The 21153-nt window shown below is 37.3% G+C and overlaps 1 long non-coding RNA gene across 3 annotated transcripts; it reads left to right on the top strand.

The window, feature by feature from the left end:
- Nucleotides 1-10631: 10631 nt before the first annotated feature.
- Nucleotides 10632-21099, top strand: LOC121971444. 3 transcript variants are annotated; one of them, XR_006109138.1, is made up of 5 exons: nucleotides 10632-10910; nucleotides 12474-12555; nucleotides 12945-13205; nucleotides 20342-20610; nucleotides 20719-21099. It is a non-coding gene; the product is annotated as an uncharacterized LOC121971444 (long non-coding RNA). The 3 variants fall into 3 exon arrangements; XR_006109137.1 differs by having other exon boundaries at nucleotides 20342-21099; XR_006109136.1 differs by lacking the exons at nucleotides 20342-20610; nucleotides 20719-21099 and adding an exon at nucleotides 14860-15841.
- The last annotated feature ends 54 nt before the right edge of the window (nucleotides 21100-21153 follow it).

Genomic DNA, 21153 nt, shown 5'->3' with positions numbered 1-21153 from the left:
CGCCCGACCGATCGATTCCCTATGCATGTTGACCACCTTGACTTTGACCTCCTTTGACCTCCACCGTGGCAATAGGGTAGGGCCACTTATCATCACCGCATCACAAGCCTCCCCCTCAAGTCTAGTCGAAGGAGGCTGTAAGTTCAACTGACTGGACAATTATGTAAGGCGAGCATATTTCCTCCCCATCGGCCTTTGACACTGTGTGGTTTCTGATCAGGATAAGACCAGCCCTCGCCGATCGACCTGTTGGTGCTTGTCGTTCGAGCATAGGTATGCTCTCTCGATCCGATCGACGCGACGAAGGTTTGCACTTGTAAAAATTCACCTTGGGCTATCTTGGGTGAGCGCGAGCTAGGCTGACGTCACCAAGATTTCTTGGAAATCATGCAAAAATCCGCTCATTAAGGCTGAGCATATTCCCACGCCTTCATTAATTGTCGATATGTGGGGAGGCACCACGTGTCATGCCCAATGCCGTCGTACGCCTGATGTGACAAGCGTGATGTAACATTTGGCTGTTTAAATTCGACGGTGAGATCTTGGCCTGGGTTTCCGCGACCTAGATCAGATGGCTCCGGTCGACTGAGCCTGAGGCTTATAAGCTCGCTGCATCGCCTCCTTCGCCCACTTCGTCTTCGAGTTTAAGTTCTCCGGCAGCAACCTTCCTTTGCTCCTGTGTGACCTTCTCCGGAGATCCTACGCGCTTATCTCTAGCAACCTCTTTCCAGTAAGCTTTCTCCCAATCGTATCCGTTTCGAAGCTTTTCGACCTTCCTTCTTGTATTTCGGTGATACTCCAATAGCTTTTTCCCTCTTCGATAGCATTTCTTCCCCTCAACCTCCCCTTTTCGTCTGTTTTTGCGATGACAAGTTCTTCGGAGTCATCTGCCTCTATTCCTGGACTCTGGTACACATCCATGGAGTTTAGGTTCGATGGAGGCGATATTGAGAGCTTGAGAGATGTATTCGAAATTCCTTTTGATCATCAGATCGTTTTGCCTTCTCCCTCTGATCAGCCCAATTCTCCGTCGACCGGCTGTATCTATTTCTTCCAATATGATCCTGTCTAAAAGTCAGTGAGATGGATGCTGGAGATGTGGTGCTCCCACTGATCTCCTGTGGACTTCGCTCCGACCTGCAACACAGCTAACGTTAGTGCCAAGTCAGGGAAGGGGTCTCCGGTGATGGCCTCCGATGCTCAAGTCAGTCTCCGACGAAGAAGAAGAAGAAGCAAAGAGTGGAGCAACAAGAAGACTGTAATATAACAGTAAATATCACATACCTCCGCCGATACTTGGACTCCCCCTTTATATAGAGCTTTGGTAGCATGTATGCATGCTTCCAAAGGTGGACACACATCTCAAAGCTTTTCCTGAAAAGACATGTCAGTAAAGTGTCCCTAGTATAGTACCTTAACGGGTCAAGCATATCTCTTAAGTGATAGTGGAAGCTTTCACCGTATGATCCTCTGTCTGACCATGCCACCTATTAGCAGCACTAGCTCCCAAAAGGATGTTGAAAAATATCCTTCTGTGTCTGTTGCTTGGCCGAGCAGAATAGCCGCTCGACCGAAACTACACTGTCCATGTGCTGTTAGCTGTCAGCTGTCGGGCTGAGCGGGATGGCCGCTCGACCGGAAGTCCACTATCCGCATACTCTGTTGCTAGGCTGAGCTGGATAGCCACTCGGCCGGAAGTCTACTATATGTGTGCACGACTGATATCAAGTCTGCTGCTAGGCCGAGTTGAGGAGACGCTCGGCTCGATTTCTGCATACTGCTCCCTTTGTCGTCCTTTTATTTGAGTGTCAGGTGTTTGAATTCTCCACGCGTTGAAGTCGACGGTGGATTGGATCCTTCTCCCCGGTTGGGGTATGCTTCGCCCGACCGGCCGATTCCCTATGCGCGTTGACCACCTTGACTTTAACCTCCTTTGATCTCCACCGTGGCAGCAGGGTAGTGTTGGAATGTATACTAAAAGCCTAGCTTTTTGTATAAACATTTATTTAGAAATAAGAATCACATTGGTCAAATGTCTACATTTATATGCTAAGTATAGTTGTTCAATTAATTTATATTGTAGATAACATGGTGTATGGTGTCACACCCAGAAGATCATGTTATCAATTTGTTATAAATTATAAACAGTAGCTCACGACTAAGATAGATAGGAACAAACCATTGGAATAGTCATAGTATAATTTGGTATTAGTTTATCTTAACTATAAAATTACACTAGTAGACTCTGAGTGTATTGAGCAAGACCATTTAAGGTAAGTTCTTTTATACTGACTACATAAAAGAACAAGACCTTTGTTATTATGGAAGTGTGTGCTCTTAATCATGATATAATAACAAGTACATATACTCAATATTCATTTCTTTAATTTATCAAAGGGTGTGATTTAGTTCGATAAATCAATAGGCCCGATAAGTTGGGAAATGATATTATTTATATGGTGTGTTGTTGATTGTAGAATAAAACTGTGTCCTAATAATTTAGGTTGATAATATTCCCAAGAAGAGCTCATAAGGATTGTCATGTAAACTCTGCAGGTGGACTTAGTCCGACATGACAATAAGGTTGAGTGGTACTACTCTTAGAGCTAGAGATTAATTAAGTGAGTTGTTAGTAACTCATTTAATTTATGGGCATTCGATATCTTAAACATAGGGAGATTAACACACTTATGATAAGAAGGAGCCCATATAGTAATATGGGATTGGTGCGGTAATTCAATAATAACTCTTTAGTGGTATGAGTTATTATTGATGAACTCGAGTTAGGTGTTCGGGGCGAACACAGGAAGATCAAGTTCATCCGGAGACCAAAACCAATTCCTCCTTTCGGTCCCTGTCGTAGCCGCTTAATTATAAAGTGTTATACCCACCCATACCCACCTTCTTACGCACCTTAAGGTTAAACTTTTAAGGATCGTTTGCGATCCAAGTCTATACTTTTAAGAACAGATAAATTGAATTTGGAATCAATAATGTTAAGTTCTGTTTGTGATTCCAAATTTAATTTCTAAAGAACACAATAGGTTGTTAGGAATGGTTCAGGACTTGTACAAAATTTTTGTACAGGGGAACCAGTACGATATTCCGAGTAGCAACCAACAAGTAGAGCCCCTTGTTGGATCGAGACGCTCTAGAGGGGGGTGAATAGCGCTCGTGGCTATTTCGTTTGTTTATCAGAGTTAAAACATGCAGCGGAATAAAGAACAAACACACACAGAGAGACACGAGAGATTTTACTTCGTTCGGAGCCTAAGGCGACTCCTACTCGAAGGCCCACGATCCTTGATCGCTTTCCGTGGGCAACAACTATAAGCTCGTAAAAAGATTATAATTATGAGTACAATTAAAAGCTATAAGTATTATACCGACAACAAGAAATGCTAGATCTGAAGCTTCGGGTCATCGGGCACTTGTAGCAGCACTTCGGAGTGTCTTTCAGAGCAGCACGTTGATGAGAGATCACTTGGTTTTCATTGTCCTGAAGTGCTGGTCGAAACCCCCTTATAAAGGGTGTTCAAGGCGCCTTGAAGGCTGTTCAAGGCGCCTCCATGCTGCCTGGTCTTCCGCGTGGATCAAATTTGATCTGGTCGAACTTCATCCATTCAAGGCGCCTTAAACCTCACTCAAGGCGCCTTCCAAGGCGCCTTCAAGGCGCCTCCAATGGTGCTTCGCAGCCAGCTCAGCTTTTGCACCCGAGGCGCCTCCAAGCTCCATGGAGGCGCCTCGGACACTGTTCATCCGAGGCTTTAGGTTGCTCCTTTGCACCTGCAAGATACGTTAGTCCCAAACACTATCCTGCAACACAAAGTTAGCACACTAAATATGATAAATGAAGTATAGACAGTCTCCGAACTGTCCGAGTCTGACTTCGGGTTTCCAACCGGAAACCCTAGGTCGACCCGACACCTACTGTTCCCTCTATGGGGAACGCGTCCTCACCTACTCCACTCAGGAGATTTACCTGTTGCCAGTGCGATCCTCCAGATCGACTGGACTTTTGCTCAGCACTCGATACTTCCGGACTTTCTGCTAGACATCCGCTTCCCGGCTAGTCCAGACTTTCACCTGGTTCGCGACACTAGGACTTTCCACCTAGGGTTACCACCCCCTAGGACTTTGGCCTGAAGCCATCGACCTGCCAAGACTTTCCGCATAGGGTTACCACCCCCTATGACCTAGGGTTACCGCCCCCTAAGGTTTTCCCTTTGCCTAACCGCAGCTAGGACTTTTCTCCACCTAGGGTTACCGCCCCCTAGGACCTAGGGTTACCACCCCCTAGGATTTTCACCCGCCTAACCGCAGTTAGGACTTTCCTGAAACACTCATTCAACATGTTAGATAACAACACGACTTAACTTTGAATCCTTTGTCATTATCAAAACTAGGGTTCGATCGTCGGATGCTTCCCGCACCAACAATCTCCCCCTTTTTGATTATGGCAACCCAAATTCAAAGTTAAGTAAAACAAATGCATAAGTATATTAAAAAGTTTTAAGTAAGCAAGCTTAAGTATATAAATTCAAATGAACGTCTAACTTAAGCTAACACTTAAACTTTTGTGAAGCTCCCCCTTAATACAGGGTTTCCTTTTTGAATAAAGTTTTACTTTTGAATTACCTACTCTCCCCCTTAATAAAACACTTTTTACTTTTGATTTTTACTTTTGATTTTGAATGATTTTGAATTAATGATTTTGAATGATTTTGAATTTCCTACTCTCCCCCTTTGCCATATATCAAAAAATAAGCCAGTTGGAAAGCATGTTTTAAGTTTTTAGAAAAAAATAGTTTTAGTCTTTGGAAAAATGCTTGTGAAACACTTAGCTAGTAACTGAAAAATTTGTTAGTTATTTTTCTCCTAAGTTAAAAAGGATAATTTATGGATGACTTGAAGGATGGCTTTAGCCTCTTTGTAAACTTAGTTGGTTTTAGAGGAAAAGAAAAAAAATATGTAACTAAGTTTAGAAAAACTTAGCTAGATTTTAAAGAATTTTGGAGGCAAATTATTTTGAAAGCTCTTTTTACTTGGCAAAAAATTTTTTTTGAAAGCCATGAGTTAAATTTTGCAAGTAAAGGAATATGCTTTTAATACTTTTAGCTAAGTATAGAATGAATCTAATAGGTAACTCAGCAAAAATTCATAAAGATGGCTAAGTTTGAAAGTTGCTATATGAGTCACTTAGCTGAGCCTTTTGCAAACATTAAATTTTGAAAATATAGCTTAAGTGAAAAAGGGACTTAGCTTAATTTTGAATAAAATAATACTTATTTTTGAAAAAGAACTTGTTAATTTTTAGGTTGAAGAGAGAGAGTAGCTAAAATTTTAGGTTATTTATTCAGTTGGTCCTTAAGTCTAAGCATGAGTTAAGTTTAAATAACAATCAAATTATCTAATTGGTGTTGATCAGGTATCAGAGCCCTAGAGTTTAAAGATTTTTAAAATGATTTTGAAGGATTTTTCAAATAATTTTGAAATTAAGTTTTGAAAGATTTTCAAACTGTTTTTTAAAAGATTTTTCAAATAATTTTAAATTGAAGTTTAAAAAGTTTTTTTTTTAAATGATTTTGAAAGATTTTTCAAATAATTTTGAAATGAAGTTTAAAAAGATTTTTAAACTGATTTTGAAAGATTTTTCAAATAATTTTGAAATGAAGTTTAAAAATATTTTTAAAATGATTTTGAAATTAAGTTTGAAAAGATTTTTAAAATGATTTTCAAATTAAGTTTTGAAAAGATTTTAAAATGATTTTGAAAGTAATTTTGAAATAATTTTGAAAGTAATTTTGAAAAGATTTTTAAATAATTTTGAAATTAATTTTGAAAAGATTTTTAAATAATTTTGAAGGAAATTTTGAAAAGATTTTAAAATAATTTTGAAGGTAATTTTGAAAAGATTTTTAAATAATTTTGAAAAGATTTTTAAAATGATTTTGAAAGTAATTTTGAAAGGATTTTTAAATAATTTTGAAAAGATTTTTTAAATAATTTTGAAATTAAGTTTGAAAAGATTTTTGAAATTAAGCTTGAAATAATTACACCAGGACTTTCCACCTAGGGTTACCACCCCCTAGGACTTTTGCCTGAAGCCATCGACCTGCCAAGACTTTCCGCATAGGGTTACCACCCCCTATGACCTAGGGTTACCGCCCCCTAGGGTTTTACCTTTGCCTAACCGCAGCTAGGACTTTTCTCCACCTAGGGTTACCGCCCCCTAGGACCTAGGGTTACCACCCCCTAGGGTTTTCACCTGCCTAACCGCAGTTAGGACTTTCCTGAAACACTCATTCAACATGTTAGATAACAACACGACTTAACTTTGAACCCTTTACCATTATCAAAACTTGGGTTCGATCGTCGGATGCTTCCCGCACCAACACCCCTCATAATCACCGCATCAGTAACTATTGAGAGATTGTCATTGTAATCATCCTTGGGTCAAGGTTGACATATTTGACTAAGCTCAAGTGAGTTTGAGTTTGAGTTTTAACGTTTGAACAATATATGAAAAGAAGTAAAATAGGTCAAGGTTGATCGAATATTTAATGATATGTGAGACGAAAGTCAAGTAGGCCATGGAGGACAAGATACTTGACTAGGAAAGTCCTAACTGGAGGTTAGACAAGACAAAGTCCTAATTCAAGAGTTAGGCAAAGGAAAGTACAAGTGAGTCAAGGAGGATCACACGTTGGCAAAGAAAAGTATAAGTGAGTCAACGAGGATCGCACGTCGGTAAAGGAAAATTCTAACTGTGGTTAGACAAAAGAAAGTCTAAGTGGATCAAGGAGGACCACACGTTGGCAAAGGAAAATTCTAACTGTGATTAGGCAAAAGGAAAATCTAAATGAGTACTATATTTGGTGATCGGAAGTTCAATGAGAAGTTGACATGAGATGTAAACTCCAAGTAGGTCAAAACTTGACCAAACACTTGGTGAAGAAGTCCGAACAGATCACGACTATATGTTGGGTAAGGGTACCCTAGATTTGATCATGCAAGTTAGGATTGAGCAATCGATTGACCTTAAACTAATCGATTAGAGCAATCGATTAAGTTCTTCCCAATCGATTTGGGAGCTGTTTGTTGCAAGAGAGGAGAAGGAATGAATCAATTAGGATGATTGATTAAGCCTTCACCAATCGATTGAGAACCTAAATCGTAAGCACAAAGAGATGCTAAATAGATTAATTAATTGATTCATCCCTCTTCAATCGATTGAGCTGATCGATGGGGGAGTTGTTTTGTCACGAGAAGTTTGGTCGATTAGGTAATCGATTGGGAGGAATTTGTGAATGCACAGTGGGCTTAATAATCGATCAGGTAATCGATTGAAGTAAGTTACGATTAGGTAATTGATTGGAAGAAGCAGAAAAGAGCCGTTGAGAGATTTGAACAACTAGATTTGTTCAAATCTGACGTGACAATTAATTGAGGGCAAGATCAATCGATTAGGAGCCCTAATCCTTATAATATAAAGGCTTTTGTGAAAATTCAAATGCATTTCTTCTTCTCCTCTCTTCATCGTTAGTTCTTGAAGCTTCTTGGAGACAAGTATTGTTACACTTTCCAAGTATCAAAAGACAATCCGCAGCAACAAGAGATCAAGAGCAAAGGTCGTTTATTATTGTATTTCTTGGTATACTTCTCGTATTTGTTTGTGTATTTTCTTGTATGATACTTCTCCAACTTCTACAAGGAGAGTGAGTGGACCCTTAGATTACTCGCCTTAAGGAAGTGAATACCAAGTAAAATCAAGGGTGTTAACATTGCTTTGAGTTTTTCGCTGCAAATCATCTTCAACGAAGCTATTGGAGTAAATCACCCCCTCTAGCTCCCGAAATGTCCTAACAATTGGTATCAGAGTCGTGACTGCCAAAAGGGCTAACCACTGAATGTGCACATGAGTCATGGTTCAATGAAGTCATGTGGATGGAATATTGACTTCTAACAAAAGAAGTGGGGGCTCTCATATTTGGATCAAGGGGATCAGATACTAGACAAAGAAGTTCTAGTTATGGCTAGGTAAGGAAGACCTAGTACGTCGGTTGGACTATGAGGCAAAGAAGTCTTAGTAGGTTGGTTGGATAGTGGGGCAGGAAAGTCCTGATGGATAAATGATCAAATGATATCAAACAGACAGACTTGAGAGAGAGGTCCTTCATTTGAGGCGAGAGATTGTTTGATTGTAAATGAAGTCTCCACATTGAAAGTATATAGAAAGGATCTTAAACTTACAAAGAAAAGATATCTTCATTAATAAAAGATATGTTAGGTAGAACTCAAAAATAAAAACTATGAACAATTAGACTCAAAGTCCCTTTCCTTGAAACCACAATTTAATTGTGTTGTCTCTATAGCTCTATTAATTCTCAATGTTTTTTTTTTCCTTTTGCCCTTTCTTTTCAAAGAAAGATGATCTAAATCTAAAACTATGATCATAAATTAATCTACCTCAAAGTTGATGAGAAGCCTATGATTGCCAATGAAACCCATTCATGGCACAATTGGCACTATATCGTCAACAAAAACATTGCTTTTTGTGATGTTGCCAAAGGATTCATCAAAAGAGAGCATAGAAATTGAACGAATGTGAAAAGTATCCATTGGTCCCCTCCTTGGAAACACAATTTAATTTTACTTGTGTTGTCCTCTATAACTCTGTTAATGCTTTTATATATATGGTTAGATCTCTGAGTCTTTTTTTTTTTTTTAATTAGGAGATAAATTATTTATAATTATTATTGAATTGTGATCGTAATTTGATCATAATTGATTGTGATTTTTTTTTAAATTCATCATCCCTCTAGATTATAGTTTGGGTCGAGATGGGTGACCGAAGGCTGTCCTTGCTTGGAGTCCAGTAACCTGATCACTTATTTATCATCGGCGGCCTCCGACCATCCGCCCCGACACAAATTATAATTTGAGGAGACGATGAATCTTAGGAGAAATAGCAATCAAATGTTGTTAAAGCACGACCATGATGTAGTCGTAATTAAATTCATTCGTAGTCTACTATTGTATAGACAAGAGGATCTGATATTCGATATAAACTTGCACTTTCTCGACAAAGAAAATAGTTTAAATCTAAAACTATGATCGTAAAATTTGTCTCAAGGTCAATGAGAAGCCAAAATCGTCGGCAAAAACATCTCTTTTATAATGTTGCCGAAGGATTCATCGAAAGAAAAAATAAGAATTGAACGAGTGCGAGAAGTATCTATTGGTCCCCTTCCTTGGAAACACAATTTAATTATGTTATCATCGATAGCTCCCTTAATTCTCAATGTTTTTTTTTTTTTTTTTTATATTGACTCGAGTATAATCTCACACACCACAATTACAATAATACAACTACTCGAAGAGAATACCGTATTTGTTAAAATATTTATAGAAATGAAATTGAGTGATTAAATCATTTATTTATATATATATATATTTCCAATTATTAAAGGAAAATAAAAAATATTGTTAAATTTTATTTTTTAAAAGGAAAATAAAGAGGAAGAGAACATTATTATTTAATTTTATTTTGGGATTTTAAAAAATAAAAAATAAATTACCAAAATATAAACAGTATTTCAAATAAAAAATTATAAATAGAATGATTATATATACTAGCGATTGTGCACAACCTGAGAGAGATCAGGAAGAAAATTTGGACTATAGAAAATAGTTTTAATTTTTAAGTATTACCCTTATTTTTATTTTTTTTAGTTGGACAAGACTCTAATACTTTTAGAATTTTATACACGTCTTAGGTATTTACAAAAATTGAGGAAGAACAACTCTCCTACCAAAGCTATAAGTGACTACACCGCCCATGATTGCGTGTGATATAATAATACATGAACGCGTGTGAATAATAGACTCTTTTTCATAAAAAATTAATTTAAGTTTTCATATAAGATATAAATAGATAAGAACAAATATTACACTTAATCTTAGCCAAATGACCATTCATAAATTGGGTAAGGGTACGCTAAACCCATATAATAGTACAATACTAAGGTGACGCTCATACAATAGTGTAATGCTAGGGTGACGCTTGAGAATCCCAGCAATAAACTACTGTAACGAACTCTTTTATAAAAAATTAATTCAATATCATAATTATAAAAAAAACTGAAAAAAAAACTTTCTAATTAAGAGGTAATACTAAAGAGAATTTTAGATTTTTAATCAATTAATAAAAAAAATTCAATAATACACAACTAAATCTTAAATATTAAATTCCTGATTAATTATTGGGAAAGCTTTCTAATAATACGTTAGCAGTTGAATCTTGAATTTTACATCATTAATTAATTAATGATTAAATATATTGCAGCTGAGTTTTAAATTTAGATCCCGATTGTTATATTTGTAGAAATTATATATATATATATATATATATGAGTTATGATATTCATTTAGAAAATTCATCTAGAAAATTTTTAAGATAGACATATAAATGATGGGATCCATAAAAATTAAAATAATAAGTCCCATCATTTATGTGTCTATCCTTAAGAATTTTTTTAGATGAATTTTTTAGATGAATATTATTTCTATATATATATATATATAAATTATATATATATAGGGGCCGCATGATAGCGTTAGATATTATTGGGCCAGCTGGTTGCCCAACGCGAGATCACAGGGGCAAGGCCTTTCCGGCGGCAGACGAGGTTGATCGGGCCGGAGCGACCAAATCGGATCTGCGGCGAAGGAACCGTGGAAGCCTTCATCGTCGCCGGCGGGTGCAATGAGCCATCGTGCTTGCTGGATCGGAACTCGTCCTTCGTGCCGTGATGGTGACAGGCGCCCGCCACGATGAGGTGGCTTCATCTCTCTGGAGGTTCGGAGGAGGAGCTGTCGCCTCATCGACAAAATGCACTCTATTCCAGGTCAGTTTCTGTTTTAATTGCTTGACAATTTCAGGTAGATCGGAATTGATGTTTGTAGACCCACTGTCGCAGAAACGAAACTTGATCTAAATACTGTGATTCGTAGAAAGTTGAAGCAGAATTCCAAGACGGATTTGGAATTCGAACATAATCTTTGAAAGTTATGAATCTACCTAGTTCTGTTGAAATGAGGGGACCAAACAATGAATAATTGGTAGATTTTGACCAAAAAAACGGAGACCGTCATACTGTTGAGAAATGAACATTGGAAAAAGAAGGGAAGGAAGTGAAAACCTAAAAAAAGATTGATGATGGGAAGAATGACAAGAGAGGTCAGAGAGTACATTCAAAGAAAAAAAAAATAAAGATATGATTCTGAAGAAGGTTGTAGACAAACATATGAAGATGACCATATCTGAGTTCCTTGAAGAATGAAAAAGATAATACAGTAACAATCAGAGTTCTTATCCACATCAACTGAGAATTTTTAGCATGACGGAAAAACCGAGCCACGTGATAATAACATATTTGAGAGCAATCTACATTATAGCAAGCTGTCAAGGATGTGAAATCCACAAATTTTCAATCCCAAATAGCTTAATGGATTGAAAATTTGCTAGAAAACAACAATTTCTATTAATATCGTGCCAAAATTAATTTATTATACCAATATTCAGAACATATTACATTATGATTACATAACATCAGCACAAGTGGTCAAGATGTGAAATTTGCCTACAACATTAGGATTACCTAACTCAAAATTCTTTGTTGGTGGGGGCCTAACAGAATTTGGTTTTCTTTACATTCCATTGAATGGAAGGAAAAGAAGCTAGGGATTGGATTTCACATAACTAGAAAATTCAAGAATTGATCATCTACATAAGAAAACCATGGAAAAGGGTACCAAATGTAGGTTAATTTTTTCCATCTTTCTTGATTGCTTCTTGATAAATTTTGCTATTCCTAAGTGAACTGTTAATCACTAAACCGGACTTAAAATATAAACTTTGCAATAAATGCAGTCGAAATAAAGAATTGTAGCAATGAAAACTAAAACTCGATCATCAATCAAGATTGATTTGGTGACTACAGGTTTTTTAAAAAAAATAAATTTTGTAAAAGAGATTATATATATTCTCTCATTCAATTCTTTCAAGGAAGCTGTTCAAATAATTATACTTGGATGCATTTAGCTTGTAAAGTATAATCAACACATCCATGTAATTTAGTAAAAAATGCATCAAGTTTCCTTTTGATCCCAAACATGAGAAGTGGAATTCTAAATTTTTAATATTTATAATTAACTACAATTTATCACAGAATAGAATACAATTCTGATATTCACAATTTGGACATTTACACTTTAATACAATTTTGATAATTTACACTTGAATACAATTCTTACATCACAATTTGATCACAGAAGAGAATTAACATTCTTTTCATGTGGATTGACACCACTTATGCGATAGAGTAATAGTTTAGGAAATACAACTTTAAATTGTGCTTTATCCATCTATATGGACATGGTGATCAAATTTAGAAATGTTATTTATTCAGGTGTTTTGACATGGTAAGTAAGCTTGCTGGAAGTTAAATGGCGAGGAAGATGCTCATGCTGAAGAAGAACCTGAACTGCCAGGTTATTCCTTCACTTTTTTTCTAAAAAAAATTATTTTCTATGTTAATTATCTCCTCTGCTGTATCTTACTATTGATTTAGCTTTACTGAAATCAGATTGTCTTATTCTAAAAGCTCTAGATCATGTAAATCTTCCAAAGCTTTGGTTCTCAAGGAACGAACCATGGACATTGTGTTTGATCCTGTAAAACTCTGCAGATAGGTTTTCAAACAACACCAACCTTATAATGATAGCCTAAAAAGTCAATGCAAATTTGATTCTGTTACTTTCATCTGCAAACCCGATCAACCTATGGAAACTGTAATCTCTAGCTTTGCACACTCAAATCACAGTTTGTCACTACTTTGGTTCATTTCTAATTAGAAATCTGGTTGATTTTTCTCTTTCAGGATGGGTTCCATGTTGGTTGACTAACTGCGAAATCCTCTATTATTTATGCTAAATTCAATTATTTATGGCAAACAAAGATGGGAAATGCTTTTGAAGGGGTCCCTTCAATAATGCTTGGCTGCTAAGAACTAATATAACTTTGAATTGGGTCGTAAAGGTTGCCATCTTCTGAGGAAATGCCTGCTTATACTCCAGAAAATGTTCAATACTTCAAAGGTTTCAATCAGATGATACTTACAAGGTGAAAGAAAAGATGAAAGGTGAGTTGTAGATTTTACAGAATGTGTAGTTAAAAGATTTAATTGAATAGAGGATAAGCCAATTGTTCTTGTCACGCCCCGAGGGTATACTTGTTCGTCAAATGCACGATGCCTCCTAGTGACAATACAAGAAATAATTGGTACCAAATCTATTAAAACAAACACAGATACCAATACAATATAAAAGAATCACTTAGTTACTAAATGCATATGCTAATGTATGTATGCATGTACATGAGAACATACTTATCTACAAGATAACAATTATACTATTATAACAAAATCTCATCGATTCGACGAGGAAAAGGAAAACAATAAACAACGGCAACGGAATAAAAAAAATAAAATAACTCGAACAAAAATCCGAACTTGAGTGGGACTGGGAGCTAAGACCTCTGAACGGCACAACACATCCTCTATCTGCTAACCTGGTAGTAAGTACAAAATACTCAATGGGTATAAGAAGATAGTGCATAATACTATTATAAGGGCACTAAAGGGAGCAATCTCAAGTAATAATACTTACTATAAAACTAAGAGTACTAATATAATCATCTGCTAACCAAAAGCATATAACAATAATATAACCCTCTACCAATTTGCTTAGCCGTGTATAATACAATGAGCAATGATAGGTAATGATCAACATGGATATCGCACATCATTGACATGTACAAATGCAAATAACAGAAATAAATCATCAAACATGTGAGCAATCGCTTTACCACAAGAAGTACAAATGACCAAGACATTTAGCTATCTCGCTATTAACTGTGGGAGAAACATTCTACCACGAATGGTCTCGTGGGCAGTTTGAAATGTCAGAATTTCTATCTGCGGGAGAAACGCTTTACATGAATGGTCTCATGGGCAGCCTAAGGTATAACAATCATATAATAACAAATAAATAAGGACAAATACTAAGGACAAGCAAAGATCAATTGACAAATAAATAAGGACAAGCAACAAAGATCAATCACTAGAATAATATAGAGTGGATGTAAGGTAAGCAAGTAGTTGTTGCCTAATCAACATATAACAATAAGTAATCATGTATTAAGATCAAAGAGACTATAGAGGTCAAAGCAAGAACTATCCACCTCTATTGCTGACTATTCTAACCGTCTTCAAGCCAAAAGTTTGTGTTCAGTTCGAATTCTACAAGTATAGAATACGAAGCAAAACTAATTACCAGAATCATCCCCGTAACCATGAATAGTACATGTATGTTAATCATTTATTTCCCCTTTAATAGTTTTCTAGATATCTCAATTACTATCAATAAATCTGGAATTTAATTAGTCATCAGATTAGAAATTCAATTAACTACCAAGTTAATTAAACTAGATTATCTAACTCTAAATTGAGATCTAATCAAGTGTCCATTTGATAATTCCTCCCTAATCAATTATTAATTCCATTACCTAACCAACTAACTAAGCAATCTAACTTGTTAATTATCATTTGAATTAAACCACATTTATTAATCTCACATACTAATTACTCATTCCACTAATTAGTCAACTTATTAAATCAATAAATTGCTTAATCACCTTAATTACCAATTAAACTATATGGTTAAAAATAATTAATCAGTGTATGAATTTATTGTAATTAAATATCTATTTCTTCTGCTCTGACATCAAGGTATCAGTGGCAGGCGGTCGACGACGATAGCAGCGACATGACACGACGGTAGTTGGGCGATCGACATTGGGGAAAGAACAAGACGTGACATCGATGGAGGTGCGTGACAACAACTCATCGCACAATGGTGCGATGCCAGATCATGAGGTGGAACAACGCCTCTAGCATGCGAGGGAAGAGACATGGACTGGTGGCCTCTTCATGGTTGACAATCATGACAACCAATGAAGAAGGCAGCTCATAGTGGGGAAGGGCAAGCAGGCACCGAGAAAGTAGACAGCATCGACGGTGGATGCAACGACGACGGAAAAGAACACCGATGTTGAGGGGCATAGGCATCGTCGACGGCTAAGAAGGGATCAGAGCACTGCTGATTGCTCATGGCGAGGACCAAAAGGTAGTAGCGATTCTCTTTGTTACTTCCGACGATAAGGGAAGCAACAATGATAGTGAAAGCCCTGGGTAGTCGACACACCGATAGCGAGGTGCCCTTGTTAACTTTGGTGAAGCAAGACAGTGATTGCTGGCTTCAGCTCGAAGATGAGAAAGTGAGAGACAGGGCACCGATGTCTCGCGTGGACGGAGGCGACACTATCGGTTGAACGTGTGACGACGGACGCACACGTCGAGGGAGAGGAGCGACAGTTTAATCATGAACTTAGGGTTTATTATAAACTCAGGCTAATTGATATTATTAACTCCTTAGGTATTTTAAACCGGCTTTATATTTTATCCATATATCCTCATGAAATATAAAAAGATTCATTTAAAATTTTAAAAAAATTAATAATTTCTCTAAATTCATATAAACCTATTTCTCTCTTAATTTCTCACCCATATAAATTTATTTAATTATATCCAATTTTAATCATTTTAATCCTTATATATATTTTTGGTATATTACATTCTTCCACACTAATAAAAATTTGGTTTCCAAATTTACTACTCAAATTATAATACTAAGGTATCCTCATCTCAGGGTAACAACTAAGCAGTACACTACTATACTAGTCCATTCTAGTATTTGGAAAAGTCTATAACGGTCTGAGATCCCTTATACACTACATGATCTACTTCTAAAGTAGATAATCATTGTTCTGTGGGTTAAGAGCTCTTTATGCTTCCACTACTCTTACATTATTGTCTAGGTAACCGTTGTGGGTAAAATCCACTGTGTACATGGTCTTCTTGGCTGCCTTCGAGTCTTTTGCGCAAACTTGGAGTGGATCCTCCAATGTTTGAATGGTGCGCTACATTCGTCTACGTGTCTGTCTTAAATGTTGCACTAAAATATATTTCTGTAGAAAATGAAGTTCTGTACACATGACTTGTTTGAAACTTCGCCAAATGATCTAACGAGTCAGTTTAGCGGGGTAGTAGAAAATGAGTGCACTTGGTTAATCAATGAACGATCACCCAAATCGAGTCATGTATCCTCCAAAGTCCATTGTACTATGTTCCCCTTTCTATTCATGTACCAAAAATCTTTCGTAGTAAGTCTGCTTGTCTCTAATGCTCTCTGTGGGTTATGGGCCCACTACGCTTTCGTTGCGTCACTCTATTGTTCTGTCTTCCATTTTGATACACTAAGTGTCAAGATACAAGGTCATCAATGCCCTTCTTCACACCGTTCCACCTGGAAAAACATCTTAGGTCTTGATACATACACATACTTCCTAGATAAACTACAAGATTGTGATCAATCTGCATTTGGGAGTAGGTTTTCTTTAATCGGGAGTGTCTCGGGAACATACAATCTTCCTCGAAAATGGAGTCTCCTCTTTATCGTGTGAAAATCTGTCAGCAGTCCAGAATATTGTTTGCCATTTCAGAATATGAGGTGTTGTTCACCAACTCATACTTCCTTGTTATGTGCGACCAAAAGGTGACTAAACAACCATAGACACCCATAAGTGATCTAATTTCCCTGCTGGTAATAGCTTCTACCATTTTGAGGATATACGAAAATGTCTTTGCAAGAAATCACATGTCCGAGAAGTCCCATGGAGGATAACCAAAATGCATATTTACCGAACTTCGCATATCAATGCTTCTTTCGTAATGTCATGAATATATTTCTCCTTTGATCTTGAATATATCAAGATGTCATCTATGAACGATAACAAATCGATCCAAATACTCCAAGGACACCAGGTTCGCCAGATTCATGCAAGTGGCTGGAGCATTGGTAAGCCCAAATGACATCACTAAAAACTCGTAATGTTCGTACCGTATGTAGAACATCATCTTCTATACATCTGCAACTTTTACTCTAAGCTGATATCAGCCAAATCTTAATGTGATCTTAGAGTATACATATGTGTCCTTGAGTTGATCTAACAAATCCTCTAGATGGTCTTTGTATTAAGTTGTCTGAACTTGCTAGATATTATCAGTGATTCATCATTCTTCTCAAGAAAGAAGACGAAAGCTCCCTAAAGAGAGAGAAAGAATAAATCCTTTGTCTAACAACTTTTGCAACTTCCATTCTTCTAGTTCTTTTGGCGCCATGCGACACGAGGTCGTAAATATTGGAGCCAACCTGAAAGTATCTCAATCACAAACTCCACTTGCCTTGCAGGTGGTAAACTAAGGAGTTCGTCTAAAAACATATGGTATTCTCGATCTATGCAAACATTTGAGCGGAGTGGTGTACTATCCTCGTTAAATCTTATCAATGATAACAGATACCTCAGACATCCATGAGATAGCAATTGCTTCTCTTATCATGCTGAAACAAGGTATACATTCATTGTTAGTCTCGACCAATTTCAAAGATGGTTGGTCCAGGAGTTGTATGGTTATTACCCTTGCTCGACAGTTGAGTTGACTGTAGTACAATAAGTGACCAATCAATCCATGTCAAAATGGATTTCAAATTCCATCATTTTCTAGTACTCATAGCTCAATAGTGAGGGTACGACCACCAAGGTCCAAGGAGTAACCCTTAACTTCATGGCTAGACGTTAATACCTACTATAAAGGTATCACTACAACTCTCATAATCTTACCCATAAATGTTCTCCAACAAGTGTCGACAAAAGGGTCAAACATTCTTATCCTAATATAGACTTCAAGACCTTGGGTGAATAAACATGTGGTCAATGTCTCAAGCTACTTGGTGGGGGCAGTCTTAGCCGAGTCGACTAAACACCATCTTTAAATTCATCATGCTACGATTTCTCTACTTAAGGTTCATGAATTCATAACAACGAGATATACAAAAGGAGGTAGAGAAGTACTATCTCTCGAAAATATGACAAAATAATCACCAAGTGACTCTTTGTTTCCCAAATATCGTTTTCTGTGTCTTCCACCACGTGGTGCCCTAGTCTCATAAGTGATAATCAGTTAGCTCTATCTTTTCTACATCTGTACAAGTCATATATTCAAATATACCTTTTAGGTTATCTAACCAGGTACAAATGATCCATGGTCTAAATCCCCATAGAATAGGATACATCCTCTATTGACTGGGATAATATGGGTCTACGTGCCTTGTCCATTAATTCGTAGTGGCAAGGGCGATATTGTTAGACTATGTGTTGCTGCAAGGAGCATTAGACGATTAAATTTGTATTTTGATAATGGCAAAGGGGTTCAAAGTTAAGATTGCTTTATTATCTAACAAGTGTTAATGAGTTTGCAGGAAAACCCTAAGTTGTCTTAGGCAAAAGTCCTAGTGGATTCTAGGCAGGTGGAAAAGTCGTAACTACGGTTAGGCAACGAAGCCCTGGTCCGGGGGACTGGTCAAAGTTTTGGCAGGTCAAAGACGTCGGGCGAAATTCTAGAGTCGAGGACTCTAGGTGAAAATTTTGGGGGTCGCAAAACAAGTGGAAGTCTAGACGGGTCGTGGAGTGGGTGTTCAGCATTAAGTCTTGAAGTCTCGGACGCTGAGCAAAAGTCCAGATGATCTGAAGGACTGGTCTGGCCAAAGGTAATTTCTCCTGAGAGGAGTAGATGAGGACGTGTTCCTCGAAGAGGGAACAGTAGGCGTCGGTTCAACCTAGGATTTTCGGGAAATCCGAAAGTCATAACCGGACAGTCCGGAGACTATTAAAGTTACATTTTATACTACTTGCCTATTTCTCTAACTTTGTTTTGCAGAAAACTAATATTTTTGCAAGTTAAAGTTTGCGGCCATAATCAGTCGGTCAAACCTCCGAATCGGTCGATCGAACCTCCAGATCGGTCGATCGAACTCCGGAGATCATATTAGCTTGCGGCTAAGTTTCGACCAAAGGATCGTCGACCGAACCTAGGGTTCAATCGACCAAACGGTGGATAGGCGTTGACTCGATTAGACTAGGTTGATCGGACCAGATAAACCGGCAATGAAAGCGGGATCGGTCAACTGAACAGTGGGATTAGTCAACCAAACGAAGGCTCTATCCGAAGCGACAAAATCTGGATGGGAAGCTGGGCAGGTTAACAAACACAATCTCGTCAAGAGAATACGAGTCTACCAATCTCATCAAGAGAGTACTAGCCATCTAGTTATAATATCTTAATTAACTCCATGGTATCATCATAAATATATGAAAATAACACACCACAATCAAGTGGTCTTACATGGTAGTCTGACAGGATAACCTAGTAGAATACTCTACCACTTTGCTACAGTATAACATCTATTACGTATAGGCATGAGCCCAAGTATACAACTATATACTATAGTATAAATGCACTAGCATTAGTTTACAACTACACATGGTCTGGTATATCCTATATATATAACCAATCTGAGTATGAAAATGAGACTGCATAGATGTCAATATAGACAAACAAATATGGACAAGCAACAAAGATCATTCACAAGAATAATATAGAGTGGATGTAAGGTAAGCAAGTAGTTGCTGCCTAATCAACATATAATAATAAATAATCATATACTAAGATCAAAGAGAATATAAGGTCAAAGCAGGAACTATCCACCTCTATTGTAGACCGTTCTAATCATCTTCAAGTCAAAGGCCTGTCTCAAGTTCGAATCCTACTAGTATCTAATATGAAGCAAAACTAAGTACTAGAATCCTCCTCATAACCATGAATAGTATATGTATGTTAATCATTTATTTCCCCTTTAATAGTTTTCTAGATATCTCAATTACTATCAATAAATCTGGAATTTAATTAGTCATCACTAATCCTATTAGAAATTCAATTAACTACCAAGTTAATTAAACTATATTAGTTAACTCTAAATTGATATATAATCAAGTGTCCATTTGATAATTCCTCCTTAATCAATTATTAATTTCATTACCTAATCAACTAACTAAGCAATCTAACTTGTTAATTATCATTTGAATTAAACCACGTTAATTAATCTCACATACTAATTACTCATTCCACTTATTTGTCCATTTATTAAAACAATAAATTGTTTAATCACCTTAATTACCAATTAAACTGTATGATTAAACATAATTAATCAGTGTATGAATTTACCGTAATTAAATATCTATTTCTTCTGCTCCAACAACAAGGTATCGGTGGCAAACGGTCGATGGCGGCAGCGGCGTCGTCGCATGACGGTGGTTGGGTGGTCGACATTAGGAAAAGAACGAGACGTGGCATCGACGGAGGTGTGCGACAACAGCGTCGTCCAATGGTAGACCCACAGGGGAGGTTGAGGGAGGCTTTAGCCTCCCCCAACTTGGCCGCCACAGTGGCCGACGTCCAGTATTACTGGGGAGGGGGGCTGCTTTTGTAGCCCCCCACAAACATTAGTAGCGGCCTGTGCCTAGCCACGGCGGTATGACCACTCATTATCCGGCAGCCTTGCCACCACTGTTGGTGTAAAAAAATTAGTTGTACAATTCAGCCTCCCTGAGAATTTTTTTTTTTTGGTTCCGCCCTGCAGAACACTGTTGATTGCTTGTGGCGAGAACCCCAAAAGGTAGTAGGGATTGTCTTCGCTACTTCCGATGGTGAGGGAAGCAACGACGACGATGAAAGTTGTGGGTAGTCAGCGCGGCGACAGCGAGGCGCGCTTGTTGACTTTGGTGAAGCAAGACGACAGTTGTTGGCTTTGGCTCAAAGATGAGAAGGTGAGGAACTTGGCGCCGACGTCTCACGTGGACGGAGGTGATGCCATCAGTTGAACGTGCGACGATAGACACACTGTCGAGCATATCGAGGGGGAGAGGAGGAGCAACAATTTAATCATGAACTTAGTATTTTTATTATAAACTTAGGTTAATTGATATTTTCAACTCCTAATTTAAATGAGGTCTTTTAAAGAGGTTTATCTCTTATCCATATATCCCCATAAAATATAAAAAGATACATTTAAAAT

The sequence above is a fragment of the Zingiber officinale genome, chromosome 4A (genome assembly GCF_018446385.1).
Source record: "Zingiber officinale cultivar Zhangliang chromosome 4A, Zo_v1.1, whole genome shotgun sequence".
Lineage (NCBI taxonomy): Eukaryota > Viridiplantae > Streptophyta > Magnoliopsida > Zingiberales > Zingiberaceae > Zingiber > Zingiber officinale.
This window is presented reverse-complemented; position numbering and strand designations above follow the sequence as displayed.